Consider the following 9,906-nt stretch of genomic DNA (forward strand, 5'->3'; position numbering starts at 1 on the left):
GTCACTATGCACTTGAACATAGAGACAAAAGAAGGTACTGACTGTGAATATCTATGCAACTAAACCTCATTACCTTATGCCAAGTTGTCCACTGAGCCTGGAACTCTGTTAGGAAGGATTAATAGTCTGGTAGCCCATGGAATCTATTGGTCTCAATCTTATGAGCATTGCGTTAACCATGTACTGACATGGCTGGCTTCTGAAATGGGTTTTGAGAATCCCAATTCATATCATAATAATTTATTAGCAATTATTCTTCAGCACTGAAAGTATAATATTTTATTAGTTATCAAGACCACTATCAATCTCCACATTTTCCTGATGGTATTCTTCATTTCCTTATTCTGGAAAATGTATGCCATAGGATTGAGCAATTGTGTCAAGATATTGACAAATGTAACCACTTATTTCTCACCAGAAAATGGCCATGTAGTTTATGCATATATTAATATGTATGGGACAAAGAGCAAAACCACAATTGTAGCACGGCCTCCACAGGTAGAGAGAGCTTTACATCAACTTTCAGAGCTATGGGTTCTCAGAGAGAACAAGACAGCTCCATAAGAGACAAGCAGTAAGGAGAAGATAATGATGCAGATGGAACCACTATTTGCAGACATCAGGATGACAAAAATGTATGTCAGTGAAAGCAAGCTTCAGGAGTGGGAATAAGTCATATATATAATGATCAATAAATAATATTGGGTCCACAGAAGGGCAGCTGCAAAGTAAAGATAATTTGTGTAATACAATGCAAGAATCTTCCCTTCCCAGGTTACCACAAGCAAAATGCCACAGATTCTCCTGGTCTTGGTAGAAGAGTAGTAATGGAGGTTTGCAAATGGCTAGATAGCAGTTGTAGGTCATAGCTTTAAGGACAATTACCTCCATACCAGTGAAAAAGTATACAGTAAACTGTTGTGTCATGAAACATTCAAAGGCGATGGTCTTCCTCTCATAGAGGAAGTCTGCAATAAGCTTGGGTGTGACAACAATAGAAGTACATGCATCTAGTAATGACAGGAATATCAAGAAGTACATGGGGACTTCAGCAATTCAGGGGTAGAGATCATGGTTGCCACAATTATTATTTTATTTCCAATTGTTGCTAGTTAGACCAACAAAAATACAACAAGCAGTATTTTCTCAATATTTGGGTTCTGAGAAAGCTCCAGAAGTATAAACTCATTGACAAAGCTCATGTTTTCCATGATTCTCAAGAGGAAGACATAAGCAAAATGTGTTCATGTAAATCTGCAAATATGATAAAAATATGACATAGAAGTTTATGGTATTTAAATCAACACTGTTGAATTCTCATACAAAATTATACTGATTGATTTTATTATCATTATGAACAGAATATTAGAAAAATTCTAAGATTATAGTTGTGTGATATGCAGAATTGAGGCAAAAAATTATTGATTACTTAAAAACAATCATTTTTTGTTATTAATGATGACAGTATCTATTTGTGTTAGTGAAGAGAAATAGTTTATCTTTGAAGTGCCCATTTTCATCAATATCTGGGAGATTTTTTATGTGAAATATTGAAAAGCAATTTGTAACTATATTGTAGATGCTAAAAAATGCTATAACTTACTAATTTTGTCAGAAATTCAAATTGTATAATGCAAGAGTGAATAACCTGCTGTGACTGGTAGGAGCATTGCCTTATCAGCCAACAGAGGAAAAGGCAAATTACTGCAGAGTGCTCATAAAATCATGCTCATATTATAAATACCTCTAAAAGTACAAAGAAGATTGGAACTTCAAATAAATCAATTTATTCTTCATAATACTGAAATAGCTGTGGGGTGTGTCAGCACTATACATGATGCATATGTTGAAAGTGTTATAATTTCTCTTTTAATTCATCATTTTAAAACGTAATTAAAGGTTTATAATAATCATGGTATTGTCATAGCATCAGAGTAAAATTAGTAAAAAAAATATTGGCTGATACTCACAACTCAACATCCTAGTCAATATAGGAGGCAGGGTGATTATTGTTTTTCTATTTATGCAAGAGTTATAATAATTATTTAAATTAAAGAGAAAACATATTAACCCGGGAATTTAAGAGACACAGGCTCCCATACCATTAGGACTTCATGAAATCAACTAAGTATGAGGGTATTTTTTCTTAGTGAGAAATTTATTGCACTGCTGTTCGATCTAGTTTTCTCTCTATAAATACTAAAGCATCTTTTTATGTTGTCTGTGTATGAGTGAAGTATATTCATAAAGAGAGGAGAGTAAATGATGATTCAGAAGGTGATGGACCAATCGCTTATACATGAAAATTTGTAGAAACACATAGTTAAAGAGCATCAATTTGTTCAATATAATTTAGGCCCTTGAGGATTAATTAATTGGTTCTTTCTTATGCAATGTTAACTTGTTTAAGAAAATACTATTCTACAAGACATGATTTAAAATTTACTAAAAATCATGTTCATAAATAGCTTGTATGCTCTTCTCCAAGAGTTAGCAGAGGCTCAAACAGAAAGAGCTGAAATGTCACTCACAGTAACATTTTCTAACCATAATAAGGGAAATTTATTAACTTGACTAACCATAGTAAGGGAAATTTATTAAATTGAGTAAGACACGATTGTTTTGCCCATTGACAGCTCTTCCTTAAACACTACATAAATAGTCTAGCTCTAGCATATGTAATATGAAGTCTGTATCCACTCATGAGCTAAAACCAAGGAAAAGACAGGATAAAAAGAAATTGTATGAGTGATTGGATCAGACAGTGATTAAAAATGAGAGACAAAGAAATTAATTTACCTGTTATCATTCAGTGACAGCACAGAAATGCCAGAGAAGTACAATGAGTAAGCAAAGCACAGAGCATGCTATATGTGCATGAAATATCATAAATGAAACTCAGCATTTTGTACAATGATGATACTTAGAAATAAAAAGGAAAATGCTCTAGACTCTTGAGATTTGTATTCAAATCCAAATCCTCACCATTTTCTGTGGCATACGTCAGGTTACTTTACAACCCTAAGAGTCTATAAGCCTTAGATTTTGATTATAAAAAAAATGCTCTTTTATAAATTCACATAAAAATAATGATGCAATAATAAATGTATTAGGAGAAGATGAGTATCAAAAATAAGTTTTCCCATAGAATGACACAGAGCTGAGATAATAATTTTAGTTTTGAGTCTTACATTTACATAGCCAAAGCTCATAAGTGATTTTGTTCATTTTTATTTGCATAGTGAACTGCTTTACTTCAGTGATTGCATGATGTTTTCAGTACACAATGATTCTAATGGTCTTAATAATCAATGGTGAAGTGCTTTGGCCCCTGTATTCACTCACGAGGATTTCTGTTTCAGACAGCTTTCTTGGAAAAAGAAAACTGACTTGAGTGGGAAATTCCAATGGAACAAAGCCCAATGTAAATATGAACTAAATCTTAGCTTTTTGTCTTATGTTCTATTTAAGGTCCTCCATAGTTCTTAATTATTGACACCATCACTTCTGCATTAAAGTAATTTCTAAAACATCCATAGTGGACGGTACAGTGTAATCATGATAAGTGGTCATAGTGTTTATGATACTATTATTTAGAAGAAAATTGGCTTAAACAAGAGGTGTAGTCTGAATTGAATCATAGAATATTTAAAAGATAATAGCTGAGCCAGGTGGCGGTGGGGCATGCCTTTAATCCCAGCACTTGGGAGGCAGAGGCAGGTGGATCTCTGTGAGTTCCAGGCCAGCCTGGTCTACAGAGTGAGACCCAGGACAGGCACCAAAACTACACAGAGTAACCCTGTCTCGAGAAAAAAAAAAGACAATAGCTGAAACATGGTCTAAACATAAATAGAATTTGCTACTTAGATGAGGTAATTATGTACCTGTATACTTCATTATAATGACAAATGCATGAATAGTAAACCATGTGACAGAACCAAATGAGTGATATCCTAGAACCTTCTATACTGTTTAATTTGTGTTATTTAAAATTAGACTCAATAAAAATGTTAAAAAGAAGTTTTTAAATATCCACTTTCTGTATTGGGGCTTCTCAGAAGAGAAGTGGATATGATTACAATATATTGTATACATGTGAAAATGTATCTAAATGTACTAAAATATATTTTAAAAGTATGTAACAAATAATTTGATATGTACTAGCCATGTGTAATTGAGTTACCTACCACACCACAAGGAATTTTGTCCAAGAAAGGCTATTTTAGTGGGGTTGACAAGGTCTAATGTCACCCAGGCTGAAATCAAATTTACTGTTGTATGTTATGATAACTCTGAACTCTAGATCCTTATGTTTCTTCTCTAAGTACTGATATTACCAACTCCTGCTGCCACAGGCAATCCAACCCATAGGAGTTTTTATCATATTCCATCAAAAGGAACATGTGGCAATTAATGACAACATTATTTTAATCAGTGTCTGCATAACCATTTGAGATGAAATATTTAAACTATTAAAATAAATGGTCTTTTTATAATCACATTTAAAAATATATCCAATTGCTTTGACATCTCTTCATTCATGAACATTTTTAGAGCACATCTTGGAAAATAATTGCAGCCCGCTAAGCATGTTTTTATTTTTAAAACAGAACTCCATGCCCAAAGTTTTATTCTAAGAATCAAATGAGGAAACTTGAAAATAGAATATAATATGGTGTTAAAACATTGGAAAATGAAAAAGGAAAACCTTCAAGTTAAGATATGTAAATAAGACTATTAAAAATTACTATAACATAATTCTATAAATAAAACCCTAATTATATACATGAAAAATGAAGTGTTCTAAATGTTTAAGAAAGAAGAGGAAAATTGTGGGATCCCGTTTTCAGATTCCTCGTGGCTTTACCCAGCAGGTCCACATAGAGGATGATTAGGATCATGGGCCTGAGTGCAGGTGTCTGAAATGGTCTGCACTTGGCTGTGCTGGGGGAAGAGGTCTTTTGCTCCACCCCTTGGCATCTCTATAAATACCCTGGGGCAGAGACAGTCAGGGCCCCGTTGGATTAGGTTCCAGGCCCTCTCGAGGCTATCCTGTATTTTCTGTCTGTTCATCTCCACAATCTGAATCCTTCTATCTAATATTTCCTGCTGCTTGCACTCAAGAAAACTCTGGGGAGCTGTGGGGTTGGTGGGTAAACATCCCACAGAAAATGAAATGTCCATTTATGAATGCATTAAGTATATTCTATAACATATATTTAGAGTGACATTAAATGGTAGACTTTATTTGTAATTTTAAGTATTTTTATTTTAATCAAATAATTAACCAAAAGTGGACCTAGTGAACTAATGTAACAGGGCATCCCTCTTATAATGGCGATCTTAATCTATTATCATCTTTCCATGAATGACCATATTATCATAACCTTTCCCACCTACAATGCTCTTTGATAGCAAATCCTATTGTCATGTAGGAACTATTTCATTTTCTCTATTGTTCTCCTGATCTATTTCATGATGTTCTCTCCTCTAACAGCCATGCATTGAAAAATTCTAGCTCAAAGATCCCTCACAGCGGACAATGTGGCCACGGAGTCATTTCCTGATCAGTAACTTAGGGAAGTGTACCTCCTTCGCTCTACCATCCACTTCGCCTGCTACTTCCTTCCCATTCAAAGTTACTTATAGAACTAATCTATCTACATATACTAGAACATCTTTGTTAATTGTGCAGTATATTTATCATACAAAATTATCAGAGGAGTGAGTAGAATGGTTATCATTATAACTTGTTGCTTATAATTGTATGTTAAAAATACTGTTATTATCGATGATGATAGTACATTAAAATCCTATTTTAAATTGTCCCATATCTTTAGATCTGTGAATACATTACAATTTTTATCTGAAAATGTTATCTTTCATTAAAAGACATATTTCTTGCGTGTATTTGTGGCTAAGCAAATCTTTCCATGACTCTGTAGGAAGGATATTCTTTTCAGATTACTAATCATTTTTCTCTCATCAATGTTGCTTTTTCTAACTTCCCTAAATGTCTACACTTCTCTTAGAATTTCTGAAATACAAGAGAAATAAATTTTCTGTTTCCTTTCATGTTTTTCCTAATGGATTTCTGACTTCTCTTTGATGACTTGGTGATTCACTTTGTTTTAAGAGAGAGTTGAAGTCACAACTACCAGCACTGAAGCAGTTCAGAACTTTAGCCATTTAGATTTCCTGAACAGTTCTGAAGTAAGACCTAATGCTTATGAGAAATTAAGTGATAATGATAAAACCAGAAGACTTCACTCTGTGATTTTTCATTAATTCTGACTGAAGCGACATTCTCTGTGCCATGTTGGGTGTTTCTGTGGAAATAGAGTATTTTGAAATCTCTATCAGTACCTCTGTAAGGTAAGGGAGCACTGCAGTTTATTATGTCCCTGTGTTAGTGTTCATCACACAAGCTCAAAGCATACCCTCAATCCAACCATAAAATGCTGAGTTACTACTACATAGATGAACTTACACTTAAAACAACAAAATATCATTGAAGAGACACTAGAAAAATAAACTTCTATTGCATTTCTAAATTATTTGGTTTCAGCTAAAGATAAAAAGCTAAAATGTGTTTAATTTCATTATACTTGAAGAAATACATGCTCAGAAGAAATTAAGGGAAAATCTTTCTAGGAAGGAAGGATTGAAGGCAGGAATTTGTACTATAAAAACAGTTATTTTAGCCTGTGAGCATGTGAGCAATTATTCATTGTTAAGGCCTATTCTCAAATTTCCTCATATATCATTTTATTAATATCCTCACTCTCATAGCCAGAGATGTTCTCCTAATGGCCCTTAGATGTGGAAGGAAGAGATAGAATCTTGGTCATAGCTGAATGTAAAATATGTCTATCCAGATTTTTCATAGAAGTCATACTTAGTAAGATACAGAAGCCACACTATGGATTATCTGTCAGAAGTGCTTTTTAATTAGTGATAAAATGATATAACAATTGGGTATTGGGGCAGTGTATTGTGTCCATTTATTTTATTTCATAACTACTTGTTCTTGAGAGCATAGAATAAACTCCAGTTCTTAAATTCCTTTCCTTAAAAAAGATTGTGTGACCAAAGTCAATGTTTTAAGTATGTTCCATAATGGTTGCTAAATAAAACATAAATGAAGTTTCCAAAATTCCTCCCTCACTGCATCTGAAATTTGAAGATTTTTCCTGAGACATCACGAATCTATGAGACTAATTCTTAGTCCCCCAGGATTTGTAAAATGTCTTCTCCCATGAGATTGTAAGACACAGTTCAATTCAATTTTTACATACTTGCATCTATGTTGTAGGAATCAAAGGAAGCCTTGGGTGAGTGAAATCTTGAAAGGATGTATATTTTTGACATGGGTTTGACTATGCCGAGGATTCCAAGACCTAATATCTGTGTAATATTGACAAAGCCATACCCATACAGGTCAGATTCAGGAAGACAAGGATATCCTATGTTCAAGTACAAGTCTATATCTATGATTCATCAGTGTGTATGAAAACTAGCAGCTGCAGCTTTATCCTCCCTGACACCTACAGCTTGATACTGCTCACCTACAGAGACCTGCTACAGAGATTAATTAAGCCCTCCTTCTATGCTGTCTATAACACTCTAAAGATCCAAGCTGTGGTGCTAGGAAGTGCAGCTTCACCAGAGCACACATCCTACCTGACCCTAGTTTTTCTGTATGTAGCTGTGTGTCTGTCCTTCTTTCATTCCTTCACTGACCCTAGCTTTATGAGAATTTTTCTGTTTGCTAATAATTTCATATATAATTAGTTTGAGAAATAGTACACTATTTTATATTGGAATACAATTTCTCTGTGCAGAATTGGGACAAAATGCTTTTGTCAGAGGGATTATATCAATTAATCTCTAAAGATAATATACATTGTAAAACACTATTCAGTATTTTATATATAAATATATGAGAGTTATATATTAATAGGAATAGTATATATGTCCTCTAATAATATGTTTCACTTTTTACTTAGATTTAGAATTTTATACATGTATACAATATACTATGATCATATTGTAACCCATAACTGTCTCCTCTCAGCTCTCTCATCTTCTGGATCTTCTTATCACCAACAGGTTTTTCTACTATATGCATATGGATTGAAGAGCAGTTCCTCACATTACCACAGATAGGGGATTATTTACTGGATCACAGACAAGTTACCTTTACCTTAATGCTACCCCCAATTTGTAACCACTCACAAAGGAAAACTATTTTTCTCCAATGGAGTCTTGCTGGTATACACACCATACTTGAGTGCAGGCCCCTTGCCCAGCAGTATATGTCCAACACAAATGAACTCAAAGGTATTTTGGGAGCCTTTTCATCTCATAATGCTTTGTCGGAACTTTTATTTAAAATAAAAAAATCTTACTGGTCTTTTGTTTACATGTTATGATTTCCAGTTTTATGTTTTTATATGATTTCTGTGTCTGCAAATACGTGTGTCTCTGTGTCTGTATGTGTTTCTTGTATTTTCTTTGGCTCTTTTTTTTTCTATTTGTTTGTTTTGTCCTATTCTGTTTTATTTTATATTATTGCTTTATCTTATTTTATTATTTTTTAAATGTCTGCTCTATCTAATGAGAGAGAGAAAAAATGGTGTAGCTTTTGGGTGAGTGGGGTGATGAAGAGGATTTGGGAGGAGTTAAGGGAGGGAAAGCATAATCAGAATATATTGTATGAAAAAAATTCTATTTTCAATAAAACAAAACAGAGCTGAAATAACATCTGTTAGAAGAATCTTAGCAAATTCTAATCTTTATACTAGTAGGGATGTAAAACAGGCAGATGGGATTCAGTGTTATTTTGTGTCTAAAATTTGTAATTTCTTTTCTCCTGTTATATCCTTGCCAGAGTCTATAATTATAAATTAGAGATAATTTAAACAATCATAAATAATATTTGAAAATGACATATGGTGAAAAAATCTATTTTGGACATTGGATTGAAGTTAGACTATTTTATTTCATATTTTCAGCTCAAAATTGAATTCACAACTTCATAAATCAATTGAACAAATAATAACAGGTCTGAATTTTCTAAACTAATGCATAAGGACAAGTGAATTATTCAATAGTAAGAACTTCTATGAGTAGAGTAAGGACATTAAGAATCCACATCTGGTATGAGTCAGACACATGACAGACAGAGAATAGGTGGGTAAATCACCCTAATACATGTGTGCTTTTGTTACACATTTGCTCTCAACACATTTTATTTAGATACTGTTTTTATTTTTTTTTTTTACCAATATTTTAATTCTTTAAACACTTTCTAATGAGAAATCAATACAATCCCACATATCTTCTGCAGGATCGTGTACTTTGGTTCTGGTAAGTAAAAATAAGGAGACACAAACACAGTATGAGTATTTAGTTATTTCACTCATAAAATTCAATTGACCTATCAGTGCACTTTATAATGAAGGAAAAACATATAATTAAGTTAAATCCCTGCACATTCTACTTGACAACTTGACTTTGTAAAACTAAAACCATGAAGTAATGTAACATGTCTTAATTTTAGTGATCTCTACTGACAGTTATTTGAATGTAATCATTTTCATATGTATACTCAAAGTAAGTACCCTAAAACTACCAAATAAATTGAAATTTATTATTCTTTTGAATACTAATTTTAAATCTAGAACCTGTGGATTTTATTTCCTCTGTAAGGAGTGGGAGAAATATGCTCACTATGTGGGCATCTTAGTCTTGGTACTGTCGGTAAGTGATGCCCAATACCTGCCTTTGTTTGACCTAAAACATGGGGAGCCTTATGGGTTTTTCTATATGAAATCAGGTCATTGCATTTGGCCTGGGACAGTGACATCATACAAGAGAAAAACTTACTCAAGTTTTCTGCAA

At 33.3% G+C, this 9,906-nt stretch overlaps 1 pseudogene; it reads right to left on the bottom strand.

Annotated features, from left to right (window-relative positions):
* Positions 1-257: 257 nt before the first annotated feature.
* LOC131907800 (olfactory receptor 4C15-like) lies at positions 258-1,211 on the bottom strand (annotated as a pseudogene).
* Positions 1,212-9,906: the final 8,695 nt, after the last annotated feature.

The sequence above is a fragment of the Peromyscus eremicus genome, chromosome 4 (genome assembly GCF_949786415.1).
Source record: "Peromyscus eremicus chromosome 4, PerEre_H2_v1, whole genome shotgun sequence".
NCBI classification, from domain to species: domain Eukaryota; kingdom Metazoa; phylum Chordata; class Mammalia; order Rodentia; family Cricetidae; genus Peromyscus; species Peromyscus eremicus.